At 47.5% G+C, this 27647-nt stretch overlaps 1 long non-coding RNA gene across 9 annotated transcripts in view; it reads right to left on the bottom strand.

Annotated features, from left to right (window-relative positions):
• The window catches only part of LOC138764390 (uncharacterized), a 53406-nt gene extending 29024 nt beyond the window's left edge, over positions 1 to 24382 (bottom strand). For 4 of the 9 annotated variants that reach the window (XR_011358146.1, XR_011358136.1, XR_011358143.1 and 1 more), the window contains exons 1-2: positions 18823 to 19364; positions 337 to 412 (exon numbers count right to left, since the gene is read on the bottom strand). This is a non-coding gene — a long non-coding RNA (uncharacterized lncRNA). Of the gene's footprint in view, positions 1 to 336; positions 413 to 18822; positions 19365 to 24248 lie in introns of those variants that run through there. The other 5 variants (XR_011358137.1, XR_011358150.1, XR_011358144.1 and 2 more) reach the window with 5 other exon arrangements.
• Positions 24383 to 27647: the final 3265 nt, after the last annotated feature.

Genomic DNA, 27647 nt, shown 5'->3' with positions numbered 1-27647 from the left:
GGACAATCTGTACTTCTGGGCGACAGGGTTGGCATAGCAGTTCGTGAAGCAGTGACCCAGGTTTGAATCTGATGCTGTTTGTATGGTACCTTCTCCTTGTGTCCACATGGGTTTTGTGGTAACTTCTACTTTGAGAAGGAACCACTCAACAACTTTAAGCTCAAAAGAACTACTTTATCTGGAGCAGTAAATCCATGCAGAGGCTTATCTTCTTCCTCTGTTGTTCTCTCCTCTTACACACACCATGGCCTCCAAGCGATATACAAGGCACACAGGAAGTAAAGAAGACAGACAGGAAGTAAGTCCCTCCCAGCCTCACTTTTAAAAATAGCTCACCTTACAACAGATTTCCTCTGGGTGCTCTGGTTTCCTCCCACATTCCAAAGATACACAGGATTAGTGGTGCTACGATCTGTGCGTAACGAGCAGCAATAGACAATGAACCAGACAGTGTTTAATTTTAAAACTCTATTTGAAACTCTTAAACTATAGTCTTAACTTTTAAACTATCCTTAACACTAAATCTATCCCCATCTATGCACTGGTGTCTAGTGTATGTGTGAGATATACACAAACCATTACAGTCCAGGCTAAAATCTAGAAAGTTACTTCAAAGGTCAGTCCTTTAAATTCAGTGTTGAAATGTAGGCCTTTGAAATTTGATGCCCAGAATTAATGTTGAACTGATGGGACGACTGCAGTTGTGGCTGTTATAGACTCACAAATTCTTCTTGCATTGTCTTTGAAGAAATGTCCGTTGTCGGACTCTGGCTTTACCTTACCCTCAATTTAGTTTATGTGTCGTCTGAGTCCAGCGTGCTCGTTGAATGAAGTGATAGGAGAAGGTTTTCGGTTCAACAATCAGTTTATTATACAGCACAAGAATAAAACTTAACAGAGCTCTGGGTCAGTCGTTAGTTCATAGGTCACCTGCACAGTGAGCTATTCCCCAAGACTGACCCCTATTGTCCAGTCTGCTCAGTTTATATACCATACAGAACAAAAGTTGGCTTCCTTTGCTAGATTTTTACATAAAGTATATCACCAACAATTTCCTATTCTACAGTTTATCTCGGGTGTAGATCTCTTATCTTAAATCCTCAAGATCAGACCATCCTATTGTTTTGACCAGAAATCAATTCCTGCCCCAGATATTTCCAATCATCGTTCTGTTCCTGTCTGTTCTCCTTAACACCTCCTCATGCCTTAATCTTCTTCCTAGACTGGCTTTCCATTACCTTTGTTTCTTACAGGATATTCTTTGTTCTGGTCTGCCCTGTGTCTCCTGCGCTACTCAACACCTCCTTCAGTTGAGCATTCCTCCTAAATCGTTTCATCCATTTCCTCTCCCTTGTTTTTTGGAAGCAGACAATTCTGCCCCTACTGTACTCAGCCAACTTTGCTCCATGCTGTGATTGCCACTTAATTACCTTATACTTTTCCCTTAACCATGAAGTAAATATAAAAATTGTTACATAGTCCTCTATTCCGTGACATTTTAGCCCCTAGATTGCAACACCATCCACACAAGCTATGGTCGCAACATTCCTGGTCGTTTGTAGGCAAGACTCGAACTGGGCGGCCTCCACGAAGGACCCTGGCACCGGTCTCTCCAAGTCACTTCACTACTTGTCACACTTAAAATGAAGCAGTCTCTCCAAGTGACCTCCACTTTGCTTCCCAAAGAGCCTCCTGGCACAGGTCAATCCACCGAAAAGACCTCCACTTTGCTTCCCAAAGAGCCTCCTGGCACAGGTCAATCCACCGAAAAGACCTCCACTTTGCTTCCCAAAGAGCCTCCTGGCACAGGTCAATCCACCGAAAAGGTCCAGTCATCCACAAAAATGGCTGGCAACAAGACCTGCTTTCAAAGGCTGTTTTCTCTTCAGCAGTCGAATGGTTCTCCCTTTGAAAGTCACAATAACTTTGCAAATGTATTGAATCTGGAACAGACTGTGACAAACCTTCCCTCAGTTCTTCCAAAGTATTGAATTATTGCTGGGTTGTGACTTGTGTTGTGCTTATGTGAAATGTTAAATGTTAACTGTGACCATTCATTCCCTCCTGTCTATACTATCCCTTACAGTGATAATACCATTTTACTAAAACGGGAGCTCATAATAGTGGGTTAATTGTGTGTGTTTGGGTGACACAGGCTCATGGGCTGGAAGGGCATCTTACTCAAAAATTAACGAGATTTAAAAAAAATGAAGTATGAGGAGATTTGGCATGTCATTGAATACTTCTCCAGGTGTACTGTAGGAAATATACTTACTGGTTGCATCATGGCCTGGTTTAGAAACTAAAGTGCCCAGTAACTTAGAAGGCTGCAGAAAATGACAAAACCTAGCCAAGAAAATTGCGGAAATGACCTCTATATGAGGGGCTATCTCAAGCAAGCATCCAGTATCATCAAGGATCGGGTGGCTTGGTTGGCGCAGCAGTTAACGCAACATCTTTACAGCGCCAGCGATCGGGACTGGACCTGATATCAAATCCCATGTTGTCTGTAAGGAGTTTGTATGTTCTCCCCATGTCTGCATGGGTTTTCTCCAGGGACTCTGGTTTCCTCCCACCCAGCACAGACTCATTGGGCTGAATTGGCCTGTACGGGGCTGTAAGTCTAATTTTTTTAAATTAATTTAAATTTAAGGATTCCCATCATCTTGATTGCAATCTCTTCTTGCTCAGTCTCAATCTCTTCAGGCAGAGGGTATAGAAGACTGACGTCCAGCACGACTAGGTCTGAACAGCTATCAGGCTCTTCAGACGACCTCTAAGCTACTCCAGGACCACCAAAAGATTTGTCTGCACTATCAAAACAGCAATTTTTTTTTCCTGCACTAAATGCAACTGTGAATATTTATTTCTCCTTTTTTTCCTCCCTCTCTTAGCATATTAAGGTAATTTAATTTGGAAAACTGTAATTGATGTATCTTATGTAACTGTGTGACAGCACCCAATAAGTATTTCAGTGTTATTTTTAACAGTAAACTCTTATGAGGTAGGAATATATCAGTCAGCACAACATCAAGGCACTCAGTGTCCTTTGATTCCATCCACGCCTCTTGTGCTGACTGTGGAGCTTGATTAATCTCCCTGTGATCACACTGTGAAGCTCAAAGTTGCTGTGCAGGTTGATAGGACAGTTAAGAAGGCCTGTTGGATGCTTAACTTCATTAGTCGGGGAATTGAGTTCAAGAGTTGAAAGGTCATGTTACACCTCTACAAAATTCTGGTAAAGGGTACAAGAAAGATGTGGAAGCTCTGGAGAGGGTGCAGAGGAGATTGACTAGGATGTTGCCTGGATCAAAATAATAAGTCATATGAGGTTAGCAGAGCTGGGACTTTTCACCTTGGAGTGAAGAAGGGTGAGAGGTGAATTAATTGCAGTCTACAAGATTCTGAGAGGTATAAATAGGATGGACAGCCAGCACCTTTCTCCCAAGGTGGGAGTAGCAAACACCAGAGGACATGCATACAAAGTGAAAGGAGGGAAGTTGAGGGGAGATATCGGGGGTATGTTTTTCATGCAGAGAGTTGTGGGTGGCTGGAATGCCTTTCCAGGGGTAGTGGTGGATGCTAAAACATTAGGGGCATTTAAGAGACTCTTAGACAGGCACATGGATGAAAGAAAAGTAGAAACATGAGGTAGGAATATATCAGTCAGCACAACATCAAGGGCCAAAGGGCCTGTAATGTGCTGTAATGCTCCATGTTCTAAAAATATTATTCCTATCTTTAATTGTATTCATGATGAGGGAACACATTGGTGTAGCTGGCGAAGTTGCTGCCTCACCATACAAGAGACCCAGACCCTGTGACCTCAGACACTGATAGGAATTTGCGCATTCTCCCTGTGGCGAATACATTTCCTCCAGATCCACCAGTTTCCTCCCCATCCCAAAAATGGGCAGGTTGCGAGGCTGATTTGCCATAATAAATTACGTCCTGTGCAGAATCTGGAACCGAGGAAAATGCAGGGAAGGGGCCTTGGATTGAGGGTGGGGACAGCAGAATGGGGCTTGGAGTTATGGTGCTTTACTCTAAGAATTGTCACAATTTCTGGAAGTTGAGACATAATAATTGCAAGCTGTCAGCTGATAAGGCATTAGTATGGAGTATTGTGGTCCGGGTGCAGATCAACGGGACCAGGCAGAATAATTCAAAAGTCAAGATTTCTTTATAGTCAAGTAATAGGACAGAGCATGTAATATTACACAAAATTGCCTTCCACCTGCCATAAGGCAGACAAAGTCTCCATTAGTGTCGCCCAGCACCCCTTGCCAAAAAAGGGAATGAGAAGCAACTCTTCAGAGTTACTGAATGTCCTCCAGTGCTCCCTCAGCTTCTGCAGCAACACAAACCCCTGTACAATTAATCAGCAAACCTGAGCTCCAGATCCAAACTTCCAATGCAATCAGGAAGCCTTCAGCACCCGAGGCCCTTCTTCTCCTCGGCACCCGAGGCCCTTCTTCTCCTCGGCACCCGAGGCCCTTCTTCTCCTCGGCACCCGAGGCCCTTCTTCTCCTCGGCACCCGAGGCCCTTCTTCTCCTCGGCACACGAGGCCCTTCATCTCCTCGGCACCCGAGGCCCTTCTTCTCCTCGGCACCCGAGGCCCTTCTTCTCCTCGGCACCCGAGGCCCTTCTTCTCCTCGGCACCCGAGGCCCTTCTTCTCCTCGGCACCCGAGGCCCTTCTTCTCCTCGGCACCCGAGGCCCTTCTTCTCCTCGGCACCCGAGGCCCTTCTTCTCCTCGGCACCCGAGGCCCTTCTTCTCCTCGGCACCCGAGGCCCTTCTTCTCCTCGGCACCCGAGGCCCTTCTTCTCCTCGGCACCCGAGGCCCTTCTTCTCCTCGCCACCCGAGGCCCTTCTTCTCCTCGCCACCCGAGGCCCTTCTTCTCCTCGCCACCCGAGGCCCTTCTTCTCCTCGGCACCCGAGGCCCTTCTTCTCCTCGCCACCCGAGGCCCTTCTTCTCCTCGGCACCCGAGGCCCTTCTTCTCCTCGCCACCCGAGGCCCTTCTTCTCCTCGCCACCCGGGGCCCTTCTTCTCCTCGGCACCCGAGGCCCTTCTTCTCCTCGGCACCCGAGGCCCTTCTTCTCCTCGGCCCCCGAGGCCCTTCTTCTCCTCGGCACCCGAGGCCCTTCTTCTCCTCGGCACCCGAGGCCCTTCTCCTCGGCACCCGAGGCCCTTCTTCTCCTCGGCACCCGAGGCCCTTCTTCTCCTCGGCACCCGAGGCCCTTCTTCTCCTCGGCACCCGAGGCCCTTCTTCTCCTCGGCACACGAGGCCCTTCATCTCCTCGGCACCCGAGGCCCTTCTTCTCCTCGGCACCCGAGGCCCTTCTTCTCCTCGGCACCCGAGGCCCTTCTTCTCCTCGGCACCCGAGGCCCTTCTTCTCCTCGGCACCCGAGGCCCTTCTTCTCCTCGGCACCCGAGGCCCTTCTTCTCCTCGGCACCCGAGGCCCTTCTTCTCCTCGGCACCCGAGGCCCTTCTTCTCCTCGGCACCCGAGGCCCTTCTTCTCCTCGGCACCCGAGGCCCTTCTTCTCCTCGGCACCCGAGGCCCTTCTTCTCCTCGGCACCCGAGGCCCTTCTTCTCCTCGCCACCCGAGGCCCTTCTTCTCCTCGGCACCCGAGGCCCTTCTCCTCGCCACCCGAGGCCCTTCTTCTCCTCGGCACCCGAGGCCCTTCTTCTCCTCGGCACCCGAGGCCCTTCTTCTCCTCGGCACCCGAGGCCCTTCTTCTCCTCGCCACCCGGGGCCCTTCTTCTCCTCGGCACCCGAGGCCCTTCTTCTCCTCGGCACCCGTGGCCCTTCTTCTCCTCGGCCCCCGAGGCCCTTCTTCTCCTCGGCACCCGAGGCCCTTCTTCTCCTCGGCACCCGAGGCCCTTCTCCTCGGCACCCGAGGCCCTTCTTCTCCTCGGCACCCGAGGCCATTCTTCTCCTCGGCACCCGAGGCCCTTCTTCTCCTCGGCACCCGAGGCCCTTCTTCTCCTCGGCACCCGAGGCCCTTCTTCTCCTCGGCACCCGAGGCCCTTCTTCTCCTCGGCACACGAGGCCCTTCTTCTCCTCGGCCCACGAGGCCCTTCTTCTCCTCGGTCCCCGAGGCCCTTCTTCTCCTCGGCACCCGAGGCCCTTCTTCTCCTCGGCACCCGAGGCCCTTCTTCTCCTCGGCACCCGAGGCCCTTCTTCTCCTCGGCACCCGAGGCCCTTCTTCTCCTCGGCACCCGAGGCCCTTCTTCTCCTCGGCACCCGAGGCCCTTCTTCTCCTCGGCACCCGAGGCCCTTCTTCTCCTCGGCACCCGAGGCCCTTCTTCTGCTCGGCACCCGAGGCCCTTCATCTCCTCGGCACCCGAGGCCCTACTTCTCCTCGGCACCCGAGGCCCTTCTTCTCCTTGGCACCCGAGGCCCTTCTCCTCCTCGGCACCCGAGGCCCTTCTCCTCCTCGGCACCCTTCTCCTCCTCGGCACCCGAGGCCCTTCTCCTCCTCGGCACCCGAGGCCCTTCTCCTCCTCGGCACCCGAGGCCCTTCTCCTCCTCGGCACCCGAGGCCCTTCTCCTCCTCGGCACCCGAGGCCCTTCTCCTCCTCGGCACCCGAGGCCCTTCTCCTCCTCGGCACACGAGGCCCTTCTCCTCCTTGGCCCACGAGGCCCTTCTCCTCCTCGGCACCCGAGCCCTTCTTCTCCTCGGCACCCGAGGCCCTTCTTCTCCTCGGCACCCGAGGCCCTTCTTCTCCTCGGCACCCGAGGCCCTTCTTCTCCTCGGCACCCGAGGCCCTTCTTCTCCTCGGCACCCGAGGCCCTTCATCTCCTCGGCACCCGAGGCCCTTCTTCTCCTCGGCACCCGAGGCCCTTCTTCTCCTCGGCACCCGAGGCCCTTCTTCTCCTCGGCACCCGAGGCCCTTCTTCTCCTCGGCACCCGAGGCCCTTCTTCTCCTCGGCACCCGAGGCCCTTCTTCTCCTCGGCACCCGAGGCCCTTCTTCTCCTCGGCACCCGAGGCCCTTCTTCACCTCGGCACCCGAGGCCCTTCTTCTCCTCGGCACCCGAGGCCCTTCTTCTCCTCGGCACCCGAGGCCCTTCTTCTCCTCGGCACCCGAGGCCCTTCTTCTCCTCGGCACCCGAGGCCCTTCTTCTCCTCGGCACCCGAGGCCCTTCTTCTCCTCGGCACCCGAGGCCCTTCTTCTCCTCGGCACCCGAGGCCCTTCTTCTCCTCGGCACCCGAGGCCCTTCTTCTCCTCGGCACCCGAGGCCCTTCTTCCCCTCGGCACCCGAGGCCCTTCTTCTCCTCGGCACCCGAGGCCCTTCTTCTCCTCGGCACCCGAGGCCCTTCTTCTCCTCGGCACCCGAGGCCCTTCTTCTCCTCGCCACCCGAGGCCCTTCTTCTCCTCGGCACCCGAGGCCCTTCTTCTCCTCGGCACCCGAGGCCCTTCTTCTCCTCGGCACCCGAGGCCCTTCTTCTCCTCGGCACCCGAGGCCCTTCTTCTCCTCGGCACCCGAGGCCCTTCTTCTCCTCGGCACCCGAGGCCCTTCTTCTCCTCGGCACCCGAGGCCCTTCATCTCCTCGGCACCCGAGGCCCTTCTTCTCCTCGGCACCCGAGGCCCTTCTTCTCCTAGGCACCCGAGGCCCTTCTTCTCCTCGGCACCCGAGGCCCTTCTTCTCCTCGGCACCCGAGGCCCTTCTTCTCCTCGGCACCCGAGGCCCTCTTCTCCTCGGCACCCGAGGCCCTTCTTCTCCTCGGCACCCGAGGCCCTTCTTCTCCTCGGCACCCGAGGCCCTTCTTCTCCTCGGCACCCGAGGCCCTTCTTCTCCTCGGCACCCGAGGCCCTTCTTCTCCTCGGCACCCGAGGCCCTTCTTCTCCTCGGCACCCGAGGCCCTTCTTCTCCTCGGCACCCGAGGCCCTTCTTCTCCTCGGCACCCGAGGCCCTTCTTCTCCTCGGCACCCGAGGCCCTTCTTCTCCTCGGCACCCGAGGCCCTTCTTCTCCTCGGCACCCGAGGCCCTTCTTCTCCTCGGCACCCGAGGCCCTTCTTCTCCTCGGCACCCGAGGCCCTTCTTCTCCTCGGCACCCGAGGCTCTTCTTCTCCTCGGCACCCGAGGCCCTTCTTCTCCTCGGCACCCGAGGCCCTTCTTCTCCTCGGCACCCGAGGCCCTTCTTCTCCTCGGCACCCGAGGCCCTTCTCCTCGGCACCCGAGGCCCTTCTTCTCCTCGGCACCCGAGGCCCTTCATCTCCTCGGCACCCGAGGCCCTTCTTCTCCTCGGCACCCGAGGCCCTTCTTCTCCTCGGCACCCGAGGCCCTTCTTCTTCTCCTCGGCACCCGAGGCCCTTCTTCTCCTCGGCACCCGAGGCCCTTCTTCACCTCGGCACCCGAGGCCCTTCTCCTCCTCGGCACCCGAGGCCCTTCTCCTCCTCGGCACCCGAGGCCCTTCTCCTCCTCGGCACCAGAGGCCCTTCTCCTCCTCGGCACCCGAGGCCCTTCTCCTCCTCGGCACCCGAGGCCCTTCTCCCCCTCGGCACCCGAGGCCCTTCTCCTCCTCGGCACCCGAGGCCCTTCTCCTCCTCGGCACCCGAGGCCCTTCTCCTCCTCGGCACCCGAGGCCCTTCTCCTCCTCGGCACACGAGGCCCTTCTCCTCCTCGGCCCACGAGGCCCTTCTCCTCCTCGGCCCCCGAGGCCCTTCTCCTCCTCGGCACCCGAGGCCCTTCTTCTCCTCGGCACCCGAGCCCTTCTTCTCCTCGGCACCCGAGGCCCTTCTTCTCCTCGGCACCCGAGGCCCTTCTTCTCCTCGGCACCCGAGGCCCTTCTTCTCCTCGGCACCCGAGGCCCTTCATCTCCTCGGCACCCGAGGCCCTTCATCTCCTCGGCACCCGAGGCCCTTCTTCTCCTCGGCACCCGAGGCCCTTCTTCTCCTCGGCACCCGAGGCCCTTCATCTCCTCGGCACCCGAGGCCCTTCTTCTCCTCGGCACCCGAGGCCCTTCTTCTCCTCGGCACCCGAGGCCCTTCTTCTCCTCGGCACCCGAGGCCCTTCTTCTCCTCGGCACCCGAGGCCCTTCTTCTCCTCGGCACCCGAGGCCCTTCTTCTCCTCGGCACCCGAGGCCCTTCTTCTCCTCGGCACCCGAGGCCCTTCTTCTACTCGGCACCCGAGGCCCTTCATCTCCTCGGCACCCGAGGCCCTTCTTCTCCTCGGCACCCGAGGCCCTTCTTCTCCTCGGCACCCGAGGCCCTTCTTCTCCTCGGCACCCGAGGCCCTTCTTCTCCTCGGCACCCGAGGCCCTTTTTCTCCTCGGCACCCGAGGCCCTCTTCTCCTCGGCACCCGAGGCCCTTCTTCTCCTCGCCACCCGAGGCCCTTCTTCTCCTCGGCACCCGAGGCCCTTCTTCTCCTCGGCACCCGAGGCCCTTCTTCTCCTCGCCACCCGAGGCCCTTCTTCTCCTCGCCACCCGAGCCCTTCTTCTCCTCGCCACCCGAGGCCCTTCTTCTCCTCGGCACCCGAGGCCCTTCTTCTCCTCGGCACCCGAGGCCCTTCTTCTCCTCGGCACCCGAGGCCCTTCTTCTCCTCGGCACCCGAGTCCCTTCTTCTCCTCGGCACCCGAGGCCCTTCTTCTCCTCGGCACCCGAGGCCCTTCTTCTCCTCGGCACCCGAGGCCCTTCTTCTCCTCGGCACCCGAGGCCCTTCTTCTCCTCGGCACCCGAGGCCCTTCTTCTCCTCGGCACCCGAGGCCCTTCTTCTCCTCGGCACCCGAGGCCCTTCTTCTCCTCGGCACCCGAGGCCCTTCTTCTCCTCGGCACCCGAGGCCCTTCTTCTCCTCGGCACCCGAGGCCCTTCTTCTCCTCGGCACCCGAGGCCCTTCTTCTCCTCGGCACCCGAGGCCCTTCTTCTCCTCGGCACCCGAGGCCCTTCTTCTCCTCGGCACCCGAGGCCCTTCTTCTCCTCGGCACCCGAGGCCCTTCTTCTCCTCGGAACCCGAGGCCCTTCTTCTCCTCGGCACCCGAGGCCCTTCTTCTTCTCGGCACCCGAGGCCCTTCTTCTCCTCGGCACCCGAGGCCCTTCTTCTCCTCAGCACCCTCTCAAAATGCAACTCCAATACCTCGTTCGCATGCACTAGTTTCTAAAGCCCATACACGTTCCCAAGTTCTGCATAGGTTAGGTGTGCCAAAGGCCTGATTCTGTGCTGTAATGCTCTGCAGTTCTATGCTAGTGGCATTATACAGCTTTATGAATGTCAGAGATGACCAGCTTGTGGAACACTACTTCTCACCATACTGGTATTCATTTAAACTTTTAATTTAGCATGGTAGCAAGCCCGTACTGCCCAATTACACCCAAACAACCTACTAGCCTCATGCCTTTGGAACGTGGGAGAAAACCGGGACACTGGAGGAAATCTGCACGGTCACAGGAAGAATGTACAAATTCCTTACAGGACAGCAGCGAATTCAAACCTGGATTGCACATGAACGTAAAACTTGGCTAGGATCATCACTGGTAATGAAGACTTCTCGCTGGATTGTCACCTTGTTGTGGTGGAGAAGCTTGTGTGGTCCTGAGATCCTGAGAACAATGCCGTTTGTAGCGATGCTCCTCGTAGGATCACCCATGGCGGTAAGGTCAAAAGTGAGGACCCTGAGAAAGAACAATCCAACCACGGCCTCAATGGTGGAACAGGCTGTAGTGCGCTGTTAGCCAGAATCAGACACACACAAGGTAAAGACTGGACAACAGGCTTTAATCCACAAAGACTTCCAAAGAGCCAGGCTGGCAGTAACTCTGAGTGAGCTTCAGGAGGCCGGCGCAGGCTTATATCCCGGAGGGTGATCGACATCTGACCGGGTGGGGCTTGATCCCTTCAGGCCGACTGATTGACAGCTGGCCAGATGTTGTCCTGTCCCCTTACACTCCTGCAGGTACGGAGGTTTCCCCCTGCAGTAGGCTGGCAGTACCCTCCTGCAGGTACAGGTGTTGCCCCCTGCAGTAGGCCGGTGATGTCCCACCACACAGGCAGACGCAATTACTCTGAACTCAAAGGCTGTGAAGGCAGATAAAGGCTGCAACAAATCCATCAGCTCCAATTGTTGTGGTTTCCATGCCACAGGAATTAGTTGATTGATCTGTGAAGTATCGTGTGCTGCTTGGAGTGCAACATCAGGAACACGTTAAATAAATACACGCACAGGCGCCTTTGCTCTGTGGATCAACGGAACGAAGGCCATCACCCTCGACTACAAGTGGTAGCCATGATAACGACAGTAATGAAGGTGAAGTGATAATGAGGGAGGTCTGGTGATGGTGGAGATCCACACAACTTGGCAAAAAAGATGGTTCGGCACAGACAGAAAGGTTGCTTTAATGTTCTATGATTCGATGGACTCAGCATGACCTTTTGAGTTCCTTCTCACATCTCTCACCTCTCATCCTTTCACTCTAAAGAGAAAAGTAGCAACAGCCAAATGTGAGGTCCTGCTATTTGGAAGGACAAACCAAGATAGAAAATACACAATAAATGGTAGGGCACTGAGGGAGGGATCTTGGAATACTGATACTGATACAGTGATGTCACAGGTAAATAGGGTTGCAAAGAGAGCTTTGAATTTGTGCAACATTCTGGTCCATACTTTCAAACTCAGCAATGGCCTTCTTCATTTGTGAAAATGCCCTGGACAATCTTTTAATGATGAAGCTCTTCTGTGATTCCTCATCCTCATTCTCTTCCTTTTTCCTCTTTTCCTCCTCCGCAATGTGTTCTTCTAATTTGATTAAGTCCTCTTTGGTCAATTCCTTTGATTCAAGATCTAATAATTCTTCTACATCTTCAAGATCCATTGCGAGTGTCACAATGTTCTCTTTAATCTCGTCAAGCACATCCTCCTCATTCAAGCTTGTGTGAACGTAGTGTTTGAGACTTTTCTTCCAAATTCCATTCACGCATCTTCCTGTGACATTCTCCTATGCTGCGGCGACGTTCTTGATGCAATTAAGAATGCTGTAACCTTTCCAAAAACCAGGTAACAATGTTTGATCATTATCAGTTGCTGCTATAGCCTGCGCAAACTTTGAGTGAAAGTAATGAGCTTTAAAAGTTGTGTCTGGATTAAGGTCCAACAAATGAGGGGGATATCCAGACGCATTATCAAAGATTAATTGAATCTTGAAAGTGAAACTATTTTCCAAACAATATTGCCAAACATTTGGAATGAAACAATTAGCGAACCAGTCTTCAAACAAGGCCCTCGTCATCCAAGCTTTGGGATTGGATCTGTAGTGGACAGGCAGGGGGTGCTTGTCAATGTTTTTGAATGCACATGGACTCTCAGAACAGTAAATCTGGAAAGACCTTGCAATAACAAGGTCACTCAATCCTTAAATGCTTTAAATCCTGGGATCGTGCAAGCTTCTTCATGGACGTGTATCCTCTTCTGAAAAGTCCCGTTTTGTCCACATTGAAAATGTGCTCTGGTTGATTACCACCATCACGGATGAACTCATCCAGACTTTCAATGAACTTTTTGGCGGCCACTTCACTGGCACTTGCTGCTTCATGTGAGAAGGTGTACCTTCTTATAAATCTATTAAACCAGCCGTTACTTGCGGTGAAGCTCCCAATGTAATCCTTTCCTGCTCTCCCCTTCAAGGCCTCAAAAAGGCTTCTATCCTTCATCTGAATCGTCCCTAAATTCAATGGCATGTGTTTCTGAATGAGGTCTTCCAACCACACCATTGATAACTTCTCCATCTTGTGAATGGTCCCTCGCTGTTCCTTCGTTAAAATTGTGCTCTTCAAACTTACAGATCCTCTTACAGCCTCACGCATTCTCTCTGCATCCTTTAACGTCGTTGATGTGGTGGAATGAGAAAACTGTAGACTGTGTGCAATATCATTGACCTTTCTACCTTGGTCATGTTGGTTAAAGGCTTTCATTTTTCCTCCAGAATTACGGTTTTCCTGGGTCTCTTAAGCAGCTCTATCAGCAAGGGATATGTTTTTCCTCTTCCTTGCCATTTTCTAGCGCACTTACAGAAAGGCGGCTGTGCACATGGCCCTATACTGTGTAACGCTGTGATGCGCATGCTCAGATGCGTTTTTAAAAAAATTTCGGTCATAACTCGCGTAGATTGGAAGTCGAGGACTACCTGTATATCAGGTGTATAAGATGATACCCCCCCCCCCCAAAAAAAACGTGTTGACTGAGCTGGTGTTGCATTGACTGAGCTGTTGGACAGAGCCAGAAGGTGGGTGCTATCACGGAACCACCAGCAAAACAAAGGAAGTATGAAGCAAGTTTTAAATTAAAAGTAATTGAGTTGGCCAAGGAATCTACCAACTGAGCTGTTGCAAGGACATTTGAGAGAACTGAGAAGGTGGCAAGAGAGTGGAGAAAGAACGAAAATGCCAAAGAAACAATGTTCGATGAGAAGAGGAATCATCCGTTGACCAAAGTTGGAAAATCGCGTTGCGGAATGGGTATTAAAACGGAGGAAGGATTGCTAAATAGTCCCAAAAGATAAAATCAAAGCACACTCACTGAAGTGGGAAAGGTCAAACCCAGCTCACAGTAGAGATTTTAAAGGTACAGAAAGTAGGCTGTTGCAGTTGTTTCATGAACAGGAAAAATCTGGTAATAGGACAATAAAACATTGAGACCAGATGTGCACGCCAAGTTCTTTGCCTCAGACCATGATGGCGATACTGATTTTGAAGAATTTTAGATGTGTTTTTTTTAAACAATAAAAAATACTTTCTAAAGCTTAAAAATTTTGTTGTAGGATGGAGTCTGAGTAGGTTATGGAAACAATCGAGTGGTACTTTGAGTAGAATTTTAAGGTCACGTTTTTGTATTTGGCCTTTTAGACGACCCTTATTTTTGGCATGTTTTTTGGGTGTTTCAAGGGTAATCTTATATGCCAAAATATACAGTACATATTTCTGCTCAAAGGATGGTCGAAGGCAAAACTATTACCTTCTATCTTTGGCTTAGCTTCGCGGACGAAGATTTATGGAGGGGTAAATGTCCACGTCAGCTGCAGGCTCGTTTGTGGCTGACAAGTCTGATGCGGGACAGGCAGACACGGTTGCAGTGGTTGCAAGGGAAAATTGGTTGGTTGGGGTTGGGTGTTGGGTTTTGTCAGTGAGGTGGGCTCTGCGGACTTCTTCAAAGGAGGTTGCTGCCCACTGAACTGTGAGGCGCTAAGATCCACGGTTTGAGGCGATATCAGCCCACTGGCGGTGGTCAATGTGGCAGGCACCAAGAGATTTCTTTAGGCAGTCCTTGTACGTCTTCTTTGGTGCACCTTTGTCACGGTGGGCAGTGGAGAGCTCGCCATATAACACGATCTTGGGAAGGCGATGGTCCTCCATTATGGAGACGTGACTTACCCAGCGCAGTTTGATCTTCAGCAGCGTGGATTCGATGCTGTCGGCCTCTGCCATCTCGAGTACTTCGATGTTGGAGATGAAGTCGCTCCAATGAATGTTGAGGATGGAGTGGAGACAACGCTGGTGGAAGCGTTCTAGGAGCCGTAGGTGATGCCGGTAGAGGACCCATGATTCGGAGCCGAACAGGAGTGTGGGTATAACGGCTCTGTTTACGCTAATCTTTGTGAAGTTTTTCAGTTGGTTGTTTTTCCAGACTCTTTTGTGTAGTCTTCCAAAGGCGCTATTTGCCTTGGCGAGTCTGTTGTCTATCTCATTGTCGATCCTTGCATCCGATGAAATGGTGAAGCCGAGATAGGTAAACTGGTTGACCGTTTTGAGTTTGTGTGCCCGATGGAGATGTGGGGGGGCTGGTAGTCATGGTGGGGAGCTGGCTGATGGAGGACCTCAATTTTCTTCAGGCTGACTTTCAGGCCAAACATTTTGGCAGTTTCCGCAAAACAGGACGTCAAGCGCTGAAGAGCTGGCTCTGAATGGGCAACTAAAGCGGCATCGTCTGCAAAGAGTAGTTCACGGACAAGTTGCTCTTGTGAGCTTGGTGTGAGCTTGCAGGCACCTCAGATTGAAGAGACTGCCATCCGTGCAGTACCGGATGTAAACAGCGTCTTCATTGTTGAGGTCTTTCATGGCTTGTTTCAGCATCATGCTGAAGAAGATTGAAAAGAGGGTTGGTGCGAGAACGCAGCCTTGCTTCAATCCATTGTTAATGTAGAAGGGTTCAGAGAGCTCATTGCTGTACCTGACCCGACCTTATTGGTTTTCGAGCAGTTGGATAACCATGTTGAGGAACTTTGGGGGGCATCTGAGGCGCTCTAGTATTTGCCAAAGCCCTTTCCTGCTCACGGTGTCGAAGGCTTTGGTGAGGTCAACAAAGGTGATGTAGAGTCCTTTGTTTTGTTCTCTGCACTTTTATTGGAGCTGTCTGAGGGCAAAGACCATGTCAGTAGTTCCTCTGTTTGCGCGAAAGCCGCACTGTGATTCTGGGAGAATATTCTCGGCGACACTAGGTATTATTCTATTTAGTAGAATCCTAGCGAAGATTTTGCCTGCAATGGAGAGCAGCGTGATTCCCCTGTAGTTTGAGCAGTCTGATTTCTCGCCTTTGTTTTTGTACAGGGTGATGATGATGGCATCACGAAGGTCCTGAGGCAGCTTTCCTTGGTCCCAGCAGAGCTTGAAAAACTCATGCAGTTTGGCATGCAGAGTTTTGCCGACAGCCTTCCAGACCTCTGGGGGTGATTCCATCCATACCTGCTGCTTTGCCACTTTTCAGTTGTTCAATTGCCTTATATGTCTCTTCCCGGGTGGGGACCTCATCCAGCTCTAGCCTTAGCCTTAGCCTGAGGGAGCTGGAGCAGGGTGGATTCTTGGACTGAGCGGTTGGCACTGAAAAGAGATTGGAAGTGTTCTGACCATTGGTTGAGGATGGAGATCTTGTCGCTGAGGAGGACTTTGCCATCTGAGCTGCGCAGCAGGCTTTGGACTTGGGGTGAGGGGCCGTACACAGCCTTTAGAGCCTCGTAAAAACCCCTGAAGTCGGCAATGTCTGCGCTGAGCTGGGTTCGTTTGGCGAGGCTAGTCCACGACTCATTTTGGATCTCCCGGAGTTTGCGCTGAAGATGGCTGCAAGCGCGATGGAAGGCTCATTTCTTCTCTGGCCAGGACAGCTTTGCAAGGTGAGCCTGGTGGGCAGCTCGCTTCTTTGCCAGCAGCTCCTGGATTTCCTGGTTGTTTTCATCGAACCAGTCCTTGTTTTTCCTGGAGGAGAAGCCCAGTACCTCTTCAGTGGATTGCAGTATGGTAGTCTTCAGCTGATCCCAGAGGGTTTCAGGGGACGAGTCCATGAGGCGGATTGCATCCTCGAACTTTGCTTTGAGGTTTGCCTGAAGTTTCCTCTCACTTCGCCTGACTGCAAGTTTCCAACATTGAACCTCTTTCTGGGGGCTTTACTGTTCCTAGACTTTGGCTTGAAGTGAAGGTTGAGCTTTCAGCGAACCAGCCGGTGGTCAATGTGGCATTGCATGCTGGGCATGACCCTGGTGTGGAGCACATCTCGTTTGTCACTTTCTCGCACCAGGACGTAGTCCAGGAGGTGCCAGTATTTGGATCGGGGATGCATCCAGGTAGAGTTCAGGCTGTCCCTCTGCTGAAAAAGGGTGTTTGTAATGACAAGCCACTGTTCTGTGCAGAGCTCCAACAGGAACTTCTATACAACTTTTTTATTGACAGACCAAAACCAACCCACAGACCACCAGTGGAGGAGGGAGGGGCAATTCTTATGAGCTCGAGCCACTTCATAGACACCTGTGAGAGATGGGAAAATTGACCTAAAATTATGAACATGGAAGAAACTAAAGTTCATCAGTAAAATGGCTGAAACCAGTTCAAACAGGATAAGTTTGGGGCTTAGGATGCAGGAAAGCAGAGTCAGCACGATTAACATAAGAATCTTCTATCCTTTGTGACAAGACCATAGGACTAAGATAAGGAATGGTAAGGTACAATAGAATGTAGGAAGTTGAGGTAGTCTGGATCAGATAAGGGTCTCCTAGCCCTGGACAGAAGTACCAAGTCATACATGCCCAGAGAATCAGGAAGGTGTGAATAAGGACAATGACATGATGGGGCACCCACAGGATACCCCCTGGTCCTCCAAGTGTACTGAAACTGCACGTAGGCAGGAAGAATTACCTATGCCAAACCCATCCAGGGGGCAGAAGAATGTAAGGGGGAGGGCATTCTGATACTGAAATTGACTGTATAAAAGTTGGGTGAGCCCCAGTATGTGTGTGTATTCCCAGGGTAAGGGGAAGCACCCAACTTTGCATTGTTGTAGTAATAAATGTTCTTTGTTCTCAATTTTTGTCTCGAGCAATTTCTTTAAAGGTACTTTAATTCCTAACACACCTGACAGGATTTATGTTTTGTTTTGGTGGGAAAAAATTGTGACAATTTTTGTTTTTCTGTTATGGAACTTACAGCTTTGTTTTACATATTACTTATTTATTACATCAAATAAGATTTAAATTTGCCATGTTTCCATAAACCACCTATAATTAACACACAGACCACCAGTGGACTGCAGGCCACTGATTGAGAAATACTCCTTTATTTAGGTTGTGCCAATGGTTTTGGAATCAAAAAGCAATTAGTTGAAATCCGAGGAGGCCAGCAGATTGCCTGCATGGAAAATAAAGGCTTTTGAAAAACTGGTCTAACCTGTTCAGCACCTTCGCTCTGTCTGCATCAGTGACAGGGATCTGCCAGTGGCCAACCACTTCAATTCCATGCCCTTCTCACCTGCTCACATTGGTCCATGCTCTCATGTACCATCCCACCAAAACCACCTGTACATTGGAGGAACAACTGCTTGATTTTCCATCTGGCCACTCTCCAACCAGATGGCATTAACATCGACTTCTCTGGTTTCACCTCGCCTGCTCTCCCGTTCTCCCTCCCTTTCCTTTCCCTTTGTCTTCTTTGCTCCAGCTCTCCACCCCCTTCCCTCTCTATTCACAGAGCCATCCCTCCTTACCCTGCTTGACAGCATGCCCTCCCACCCTCATCCACCTATTACCTCCTGTCTTGGGGACTCTGCAACTCCCCCTTACCATTTTGTAATGTTCTGGCACCTCACAACATTTTGTCCAACCCTTGATGAAGGACTCAAGCCTGAAACATTGGTGATGTATCTTTTTAAAAAAAACTTTATTTAATATTTTCAAAAGAAAAACTTTTACAAAGTCCATAATATGAAAATGAAAACTACAACTAACCCACCCCCCACCACCCACCCTCAGCAAACTCCACAAAGGAAGCATTAAGAAAGTAAAAGAAACACATACAACAATTTAAGATATTACTAAACTCAAACATTTCAAATAAGGCGACCACATCTTAATAAAAAAGTCATAATTATCATGTAAGTTATATGTTATTTTCTCCATATAAATACATGACCTCAACTCATTATGCCAATGAGTTGTATTTACCTCAACCTTGTCTTTCCATGAAATCGCAACACATTTACATGCTACAGCCAATGCTAAATGAAGAAATGCTGTCTGAAACTTAACTAACTCCAAATCAATAAATGCGGCAATATAACCTGTTACAAGATCAAACCAGCAACCACAAAGAAGGCATATTACACAGGGGTAAAGATGAACAATTACTTTATTAACAAAAAAATTCACCTTCAAACTTTAATTCTAAATCACCTCCCCCCCCCCCCCCTTTTATAACAATACCCACTGGTTACAATGCAAATTTCTATAACAGTGTAAAACTAATAAATTCTCAGCCTAAATATAACATATGTAATTAAAGTCTAAGTTATATTTCCAACCAGCCCACAGAAAAATTTAGATACAAAATACACAAGACTCACAAGACTTCGATCTCAACTGAAGCAAAGATCATAAACAAAATTCAGTTTGTTTGGTAAACTGAAGCCAAAACATCTTTGAAAGCGAGAGAGAGCACAAAATTTGAAGTTGTCTTCTTGTGTTGCTTGCAGAGAGAGGAACAATGGGCTTGGTCCGGATCCTTTTGGCTGCCTTTGGAATGTTCATCCTTTTTGAAATCCCAACATTCTAACTGTCCTCCAGACCATGACTCATGCTCTGGACCTTCTTCCACTCCACAGCACCCCCCAGTGGTGGTTTATCATCCAAGTCCAGAAGTTTTTAGATCATTTTCTGCACATATTCTGTCCGTCTCCCACTCTCTCGCAGTCCACCTTCACCTTGGCTATCTAAGGAAAACTGTCACTTTTTAACATAAAACCACACAACACATAGACCAATACACAACACAGAACTCTGTAACACCTCCCCTGCTAAACAAAATGTGGTCCACATTAATTTTAACAATTAATGGAAGTATTACATAAATAAAATAAAATGAACACTCCATTTTTTTACAATAAGTATGTAATTAGATTCATATCTATTAGATTAACATTTTGACAAACAATCTGCTATTACATTATCCATCCACTTTATGTGTGTAATAATTAAATCATACTCTTGTAATAGTAAGCTCCAATTCAACAATCTTCTGTTCTTATTTTTCATTTTAGACAGAAAAGCTAATGGATTATGATCAGTAATGGTTTTTGAGCTGTACAAATATATACATCAAAATGTTGTAATGCTAAAACAAGCGCTAATAACTCCTTTTCATTGGTCGAGTAATTTCGTTGATTGTCATTAAACTTTTTTGAGAAGTACGCAATAGGATGTTCTACTCCATCAACATCCTTCTTCTGTAACAGTACAGCACCAACCGCTTTGTCACTGGCATCCATGGCTAAAAAGAATGGCTTTTCAAAGTTAGGGAACATAAGTACAGGCTGATGGCATAAAATGGCCTTTAACTTCAGAAACACTTCCTGGCATTCATCTGACCAGATAAATTTTCTTTCCAAGTAGTTTTGTTAATGGGTGTGCAATTTCTGCAAAGTTTTTACAAAGTCTACGATAGTAGCCTATCATACCTAGAAATCTCTGAAGAGCTTTTTTATTACCGGGGATAGGGAACACAGTGATAGCCAATAATTTTGCTTCAACCAGTACCACCTGTCCCTGTCCTACCACATAACCCAGATAAATTACAGTAGCATGTCCAAACTCACTCTTGTGCAAATTCACTGTGAGGTGTGCTTCCACCAGTCTCTGAAATAACTGCTCTAATTCAAGCATGTGTCCTTCCCATGTATCCGTAATAATTATAAATAATCGTTGTAGGATCCTGTGTGCTCTAAACCCTGAATTACTGCATTAATCATTCTCTGAAATGTGCCAAGTGCATTTTTCGTCCCAAAAGCCATAACTTTATACTCATACAATCTCAAAGGTGTAACAAATGCAGAAATCTCCCTGCCTCTCTCTGTCAAAGGAACACACCAGTATCCTTTTAAGAGATCAATCTTTGTAAGAAACTTAGCCTTCCCCACCTTATCTATACAATCATCTATTCTGGGAATAGGGAGCATATCTGTCTTTGTCACCATGTTTACCTTTCAATAACCTGTACAAAACCTAATTGAACAATTTGGCTTAGGCACAAGAACACAGGGTGAACTCCAATGTGAATTTGATTTTTGGATAATGTCATTTTTTGAGCATATAAACCACCTCTTGATCCACCAATCTGCTCTTTTCCTGATTAACTCGGTAAGGATGCTGCTTAATAGGTTTAGCATCACTGATCTCCACATCAAACCACAAGTAATTCTTCTTGGAACAGCTGGGAATATATCCTTAAATTTCATAAATAATGTCTTCATTTCTTCCCTTTCTGATTTAGTCAAATGCATTAACTGGGTGACTAAGTTTTGCAAAACTATAGAATTTTCCAACCTGGGGCTTATCACTTTCTGTGTTCCATGACCTTCCACAAAACTTATCTCTCCTTACATTCCTCTATTACTAGCACCTTGATTGGAATCCTAGTCTCCTCCTCAGTCATTTTCTCAAAGTAAGGTTTAAGCATGATCATGTGACAGACCCGTGTCTCTCTTCTATGATTAGGCGTCTCAATGATATAGGTGACCTGGTTAATTTTTGATTTCACCTTATATGGTCCTGAAAACTGAGCTCTCAATGGGTTTGACTACATTGGAAACAAAACCAATACTTTGTTGCCAGGTTTAATGTCCCTAATTTCTGCTTTTTGATCATACCGAATTTTCATTTTTCCCTGAATTTTTTCTTGCAATCTTGCAAGCCTGATGCAATCTGTTTTTAAATCTGAAAACATAATCCAACAGATGTGATTGTATATCATTATGTATCCACTGTTCCTTCAACAATAGTAATGGACCCCTAACTTCATGACCAAACACCAACTCAAATGGACTAAAGTCAAGAGACTCCTGAGTTGCCTCTCTAACAGCAAACAATAACAAATGGATTCCTTCATCCCAATTCTTTTTATTTTCTATGCCATAAGCCCTCATCATATTTTTCACAGTTAAATGGAACCTTTCCAAGGCCCCTTGACTTTCAGGATGATAGGCAGACGAGACAATTTGATGGGCTCCCAATTTATACACTACCTGTTGAAATATTACAGACATAAAATTACTCCTTTGGTCCGAGTGAATTTCCCTTGGTGGGTCAAACATTGTGAAAAATGTTAACATAGCCTTCATAATTGTCTTTGCTTTAATGTTTCACAGAGGAATAGCCTCTGTAAACCTTGAAGCTGTGCACATGAGTGTTAACAAATATTCATTTCCTGCTTTTGTTTTTGGCAATGGGCCAACACAATCCACTATCACTTTTGAGAAGGGCTCCCCAAAAGCAGGATTGTGTTGTAAAGGTGCCACTGGTGATCCTTGATTAGGCTTGCCCACCAGTTGACAAGTGTGACAGGTTCTACAAAAGTTCACAATATTCTTTTTTAATTTCAGCCAATAAAACTGTTTCCTTATCTTTTCAACCATCTTCTTCTCCAAGATGACCTCCTAAAGATGTTCTATGAGCCAACTTTAATATTTCATTCCTGTAAGTTTTGGGAATTACAACTTGCCTTATTATCGCCCAGTTTTCACTGGCAGGTATCACTTTTGGTCTCCACTTTGTCATCAATATTCCATCTTGAACAAAGTAACCTACTGGCACAGTTTCAATTTCCTGGTTAGACAGAATCTTATCTCTTATCCCAGCAAGACCAGGATCATGCTTTTGTCTAGCTATTAATTCTTCTTTTGACAAAGCTGGATCCTTAGGTTTGTCCTCAATGCTTGCCTCCACTACCAGATCATCACAGACTTTCTCTACCTCTACCTTTTTTCTAGACATGGCTCTAGTAATGGCATATGCAGAGTAGATTTCCAAATCCTTTTCAGACTCATAAACCAATAGATTACTTGTGAATTTCACCGCAGGCATGACTTTACCCTCTGCTAAATCATTTCCTAACAAAAGAGAAACGCCATCCAATACCAGACTTGATCTTATCCCTATTGTAACCAGGCCATTAACTAAGTCTGATTTTATCACTGTTCTATGCAAAGGTATAGGCTCTACTTCACCACCAATGCCTTTAATTAAATTCACATCTCCAGTGTCGGTCTCCTCACCAAAATTCAAAACGTTGCTTAATACAAGCGATTGGGCTGCTCCATTATCCTGCAGGATTTTAACTGGCACTTGTTTGGATCCTTCTTTAACCAAAATGAAACCTTCAGTCATGAATGGTTTAAAAATATCCCTAACTTTCTGACTCTGTACCACCCCCCTTCTCTTTCTTCCTTTTCAGTACAGGACAATTTGCGATTATATGCCCTGGAATCTTACAGTAGTGGCAAATAACACTCGAAAATATGTACTTCACCCATTTCTCTTCCTCTCTTCCTTTAACCTCACTTCTAGATTTTCTTTCTACTCTACTTGGATTATCAGAATTATTCCTTTGAAAGGTTTTCCCTGTTGTCCACTTAGACTTGTGGGTTAAAGCATATTCCTCTGCGAATTTAGCCAATTCTTGCCAAGTTTTTATATTTTTCTCTGCCAAATACTCTTGAATATCATCATGAACACAATTTTTAATCTCCTCAATCAGAATGATTTCCCTCAATAAATCAAAGTTATTTTCTACTTTCATTGCGGCACACCACCGATCAAAACACACAACCTTCCTATAAGCAAAATCCAGGTAAGATTGGGTTGCTGCTTTTTTTAAACTCCTGAACTTTTGTCTATAAGCCTCTGGAACTAGTTCATAAGATCGGAGTATAGCCTGCTTTACAAATTTATAATCAGCTGCTTGTTGTACAGTGAGACACAGGTACACCTGTTGGGCTTTCCCTTTAAGAACACTTTGTAGCCGGAGTGACCACTGGTCTGGTGGCCATTTTAAATTTACAGCTACTTTCTCAAAATGCTGAAAATACTGGTCTATTTCAGCTTCCTCAAATGGAGGAACTAGCCTCACTTCTCTACTGACCAGAAACCTCTCCTCCTGACCAGCATGTGGGTTTTGGGCTTCTCCCTCTCCTTGGGTTAGGATCTGCCTCAATTTAGCTAGTTCTACTTCACGTTTCCATTCTTTCTCTCTCTCTCTCTTCCATTTCTGCCTGCCTTACTGCTTCCCGTTCAGTTTCCTTTCTGCCTCTCTTTTTTCCTCTAACTCTAGTTTTCTCAAAGCCAACTTTACTTCCTCTGAAGTTTTCTCCTTTGGAAACTGTTCTAATGCAGCTTCTTCAATTACCCCCTTTCCTATATTGCTTAACAATCTTTCAGGCAATTTTCTTTTTTTTCATCCCAGTTCTTGCTGTAAGAAGTTTTAACTTGCCAATTATAACCATCAGTTCTGACTTTTTAGCTATTTTTAAATTAACCACTGACAGTTTCGCTATGGTCTGGTCAATATTCATAGTTGCTGGTTTTTCTGCTGGTGATTTATACACTCACCGATTATTTTTAATTTCAAGCTGAAGGTTGAGTCAAATTCAGATGATTGATAACTAAGCACAAGTCAATCGCCCTTAAAGCTTCCAAATTGGTTTGATCCTGGACAATTTCCCCAAATTATGTTACGAGATCAAACCAGCAACCATAACGAAGGCATATCATGCAGGGGTAAAGATGAACAATTACTTTATTAACAAAAAATTCACCTTCAAACTTTAATTCAAATTCCCCCTTATATTACAATGCCCACTGGTTACTATACCAATTTTTATAACAGTGTGAAACTAATAAATTCCCCAGCCTAAATATAATATATGTAATTAAAGTCTAAGTTATATTTCCAACCAGCCCACAGAAAAACTTAGACACAAAACACACAAGACTCACAAACCTTCGATCTCAACTGTCATAAACAAAATTAAGTTTGTTTGGTAAACTGAAGCCAAAACATCTTTGAGAGTGAGAGAGAGCACAAAATTTGAAGTTGTCTTCTTGTATTGCTTGCAGAGAGAGGAACAACGGGCTTGGTCCGGATCCTTTTGGCTGACTTTGGAATGTTCAGCCTTTTTGAAATCCCAACATTCTAAACTGTCCTCCAGATCATGACTCATGCTCTGGGCCTTCTTCCACTCCACAGCACCACCCAGTGGTGGTTTATCATCTTTTTAAATCTTTTTCTGCACATCCTCAGTCCATCTCCCACTCTCTCAGCAGTCCACCTTCACCTTGGCTCTCTAAAGCAAACTGTCACTTTTTAATATAAAACCACACAACACATAGGCCAATACACAACACAGAACTCTGTAACAAACCCAACAAAATTTTTTTTGGATCTAACAAAAATTGGATCTTAAACAATTTTTGAAGAAATTCCCTATTTTTTTTTGGCAAAATGATTCAACCTTATCACAAAACCAAACTGAATGTAAAAATGTTCCTTCTCATAATCCACATCTAAAACTCAATTCTGAATTACTAAATCCATATTTTTTTTTAACTCCTCAGTTGTTAGATACCACTGGTGATGTATCTTTATCTTGCTACATAAAGTATACTGTTTGACCAGCATTGCACTTTTACTTATTGGGAGTGGAAATAAACAGGCAGAGAACTATTTGGATGGGGAGAAAATTCAATCCTCAGAGGTGCAAAGAAACCTGGGCATCCTTGTGTAGAGTAATCTTAGAGTTAACACCAAGGTGGGATTGGTAGTGAAGAAGGCAAATGCTGTGCTAGTATTTATTTCAAGAGGAATAGTGTATAAGTGTAGAGAGGTATTAATGAGACTTTATGGGGCACTGGTGAAACCCCATTGGACTACTGTGTACAGTTTTGGCACCCCTATCTTAGAAAGGACAAGATGTTGTTGAAGAGGGTGCAGAGGAGATTTACTAGGATGATTCCTGAAATGCAGGGGCGGGCGTATGGGGAGTGTTTGACAGCACTTGGGTTGTATTCATTGGAGTATAGGAGAATGAGGGGAGATCTCATAGAGACATTTCGAATATTGAAAGGTTTTGATAGAGATGTTTCCCTTGATGGGCAAATCGAGGACAAGTGGTCATAGTCTTAAAATTAGAAGTTACCTAATTAGAACAGAGAGGAGGAAGAACTTCTTTAGTCAGAGGGTCGTGGATCTGTTGGACACATTGCTGCACACAGCAGTGGAGGCCAGATCACTGGGAGTACTTAAACAGGAAGTGGATAAGTATCTCATTAGTAAGGGTATCAAGGGATATGGGGGAAGGCTGGAAATTGGAACTAGGTGTGAGCATAATTCAGCTTAGTGTAGAGTCACGGAACAGACTCGATGCGCCTAATGGCCTGCGGCTGCTCCTCTAACTTGTGAGTGAGTTGGTCTGAAAAAGGATGGTGCTTCACTGTCAATGAATGTTGTGACATGTTCATGACAATAAATCCTGATTTTGATTCTGTCTTGGTGAAGTACTTCAGTACACTGAATCAGATTTCAGATTTATGGTCAGAGTACATACATGACATCACATACAACCCTGAGATTCCTTTTTCCTGCGGGTGCGGCAGTATTACCACGAATTGGTCATGCAAAAATAAACTGTACACAAACACATAAACAAATAAAGAACTGTCAACAGATAATTAATGTAAACAAGGTGACTGTAATACAGAGAGAACTAAAAGAAAATCAATAAAGTGCACAAGTAAGAGTCCTTAAATGAGTCTCTGACTGAGTTTGTTGTTGAGGAGTCTGATGATGGATGGGGCAGCAGCTGTTCCTGAACCTGCTGCTGTGAGTCTTGTGGTACCTATACCTCTTTCCTTGTTTTCTTTTTACCCTCTTCTTTCTTGTTGTCATTATTGTCTGTGTTCTGCACCTGCTGCTGTGCTGCAGGTGTCTCTCTCAGCTGTGGAGATCGACTCCGCAGCTGTTCCTCTCTCCCGTCAGTGTGTTTTTTTTCATGCGCATGCGCGGTTGCGCACTTTTACTCGGCTCTGCGAGCCATTTTTGTAGTCCCGAGCCCGGGACCTCCAGTGACCTGCGGGAGCGGGCCTCTCTCTCCGCGGCGGGCCTCTTCGGACAGGTAAGGCCTTCACCTTCTTCTTCCGACGTCTTTCCTTCTTCTTTTCTTCCCGTTGTTTTTGGTTTTTCTTTCTTCGCTGCCATTTTCTTCACACTTTTACTTTGTTTTGGTTTTTAAGTTTGTGCCTTTGCTTTTTCTCTATCTTTTTTTAACTTTTCTGGAGAGGGCTGGAGTTCCCCTACCGGCCACTACTCCATTACGTGACTCCCCCACCTATACCTCTTTCCATATGGCTGCAGGGAGAACAGAGCCTGTGCTGGGTCGTGTCGGTCTTTGATAATTGCTGCTGCTCTCCAATGGCAGCAGCAATTTCGACTCCAATGCACAAAAGCTCATTCAGCCCTTCATACCTGCTCCTGCTATTGAATTCGATCAACTTCTTGCCCTTCCCCTTGTCAAGCAAATGTTCATCCCATTCTCTTTTCAAAATCACAATACATTTGCTTTCCCTAACATTTCCTAATGCATAAAAACAATTATTATAGATTCATTCATACAGCATGGTAACAGGCCCTTAGGCCCACCAAATCCCTGACAATCATTAATCAAGCGTTCCTTTACACATCACCTTTTATAAGCCCATTTTATTCTTCCCTCTTTCCCATCTCCTGTGGAGATTTGACATGTCATCAAATGCTCTGTCAAACTTCTACAGGTGTGGTGTGGAAAGTATACTGACTGGCTGCATCATACCATAGTTTGGAAATTTGAGTGCCCAGGAATACAGAAGGCTGAAAAAGGTTTGAGCTCCCATCCATGAAGACATTATTTATGTCAGGCTCTGCCTCAAAAACAACAGGTGGCATTTTAAAGGACCCCGTCACCCTGATCAGATCTTCTTCTTGCTGCCTCCTTTGGGATAAAGGTACAGAAACATAATATCCAGCAACTCCAGGTTCAAGAATAGTTTTGTTCCAATGGCTATCAGGTTGTTGAACCTCCCCTGACTACCCTAACCATAAAATGCTCTGACACCATAAACAAGACTCTTAGCACGATTGTCAGACCATGATGGTAACTATGAATATTTATTGTCTATCCATCTTTTGTACTCATTATCTCTTTTTAATTTAATTTATCATGTACTATTGTAGTTTTTTTCTTATTAAGTACCTGACTGGCTGTCATAAATAAGAATGTTGGAGCAAATGTACATTATACAATGTATATGACAATAAAATCATCACTCATAATTCATTTCAGTTTCTACATTTCTTATTCCATCACTC

This window comes from Narcine bancroftii, chromosome 1, assembly GCF_036971445.1.
Source record: "Narcine bancroftii isolate sNarBan1 chromosome 1, sNarBan1.hap1, whole genome shotgun sequence".
NCBI classification, from domain to species: domain Eukaryota; kingdom Metazoa; phylum Chordata; class Chondrichthyes; order Torpediniformes; family Narcinidae; genus Narcine; species Narcine bancroftii.
This window is presented reverse-complemented; position numbering and strand designations above follow the sequence as displayed.